Raw genomic sequence first — 2,154 nt, forward strand, 5'->3', positions numbered from 1 at the left:
TAAGAAACTGTGCAGAGAGAACCTTGATGAAGAAAAGAAAGCCCTGAAGCCCTTTAAGAGTCTTTTGTATTGTCCCTGAGAAGCCAGATCTTTGTTCTGATTGTATGTTATAGCTAGGTATCCCAACTAGTTAGGGTGGCCATTATTTGAAATCAAAACATTCTTTGTGAATAGTAAAGAATTGGTATCCCCATCCTGCTTTATTCTACACCTCCTGTTTATATATTTGGGGAATAACTGAGCTTTGCATTTAAATTTTCTTTTTTAATGATAATGGCTGATGACTGACCACTTGCTATGTCTTTGATGCATATGAGCTTTCTAATGCTTAGGAAGAATGAAATTACTAATCTTTTACATTCCCAAACCTCTACAATTCCCTTGGTATCATGTTACGTAAATTATAATTTTCTTATTTCTTTCGCCATATCTACAGACATGGTTCTAAAGTACATTGCCAATAAGTGTAATGAATGCATAAACCTTGGGCTCTAATAGCTGAATGTATTGTATTGTAGTAGGGGGAACACATCATAAATGCTTTGTTTGTTACTTTTCATTAGTTTCCATGTCTTCCTCTTTTATTAATTATATTGCGGTGGATTCACAATGTTATTAATTTTTTTGTATTTAAAATCAGCTCAAGGGACTGTATTTATTTTTTCTGAATAAAGTCAAAACCTAGTTCATTTTACAAGGTTTTGATTATGTCTGAATTCTTTATTAAATCACCCATCTTTCTTTGCATTTGTTCTTAACAGTTGCCAGGCAACTCCTATGATAGTTGGCAAAAATACTCTGAAATGATTTTTTTTTAAATAAAATTAGTAGAGGCACAGACCCCTGGTAATGATGGATATTACAGTTGTTCAGGTGTAAAATTAGCCACTGTGAATGGAGGTTATTATTTAATGTTATATTAAATGGTACTTTCTGTGCAATTGTAAGCTGAATCTCTCACCTACAGTTTCTTTGACTTGCAAAGCATATCTTAATTCCTGATTTAAAACGAAAATGAGGTTGATAAAATATAACAATGACTCTTTTATTGAGTTTAAAAAGGTGAGTAATGATAAATGAATCTGTCCAAGCATTTTTTTTTTCACTGAATCAGGCCAGGACACCTGGGAAAATGACTCAAGGAATACTTACCGTTCTTTTCGCTTGAGCTTTCCTATTGAGATAGAACCCATCAGACCAGTGTGAGGTTCAGTGCACTGTGCCTCTTCTAGCTTCCTCCCTCCTGCCTCTTCTCTGAAAGCAGCCACCCCAAGCACAATAAATCTCTTCATCTACTTGATGCACAGCTACTGAAGCTTTGAAGAAGCTGGGAGTACTAATAAATAGGTAAAATAGGATGAACCATGTAAACAAATGTTTGATGCTTTCTGCTGGCTCAAATTTTGCCATGTGGTATGAGCCATCTTTGCTAAGTCGGTTGACTTTGCTGCTCGCCAAAATTTGAAACTATTGACAAGTGAATCAAAATTTCTCTTCATTTGATCGTATTTACCCTCCGGATTTTTTGGGGAAGATCTTCTGGGGCATGTTCCACACGAGTGGCTGATGAAATGTCATCATTATTCAGTAAGAAGCTGTCGACGTGAAGCCACCTCCCTCTATTCTGTCTTCTGGAGTCATCCAGTCACTCTCAAGTTTCTACAACTGTTAGTTTTCTCCTTACCCAGAAAGATGTTTCCCTGTGTGAGAGGCAGTCACAGACAGAGGCCACCGTCCATGTTGGAATTCTGAGCTCCAGAATTCTCCAGAAAAACTTCTCTGACTTTCTTAGTGGAGATGGCAGAAAACTGGAATAAACATGTTGTAAATGAACTCATTCTGCCTCAATATATTTTCATGTTTTATTTTTTTCACTTAATATTTTTATTTTCATACAATTTCTCAGCTTAAATCTTTATCTCATTCTTGATTCCTCACCTTTTTTAAAAAAACAATACAAAATAATAATAATAATAATAATAATAATAATAATAATGTAGAAATAATACAGAATGTCACTAAGCAAATCAATAGGGATTTGACAGTGGTTGTTGTACTGCATGGTGTTGTCTTTGAATGAGTTGATTAAATTGCCAGATATATGCATGCAAAGTTGGTAAAACAAAAAAGTTGTAATTCCTCACTGTTTTTCTT

This window comes from Octodon degus, unplaced genomic scaffold (genome assembly GCF_000260255.1).
Source record: "Octodon degus isolate 3935 unplaced genomic scaffold, OctDeg1.0 scaffold00099, whole genome shotgun sequence".
NCBI classification, from domain to species: Eukaryota; Metazoa; Chordata; class Mammalia; order Rodentia; family Octodontidae; genus Octodon; species Octodon degus.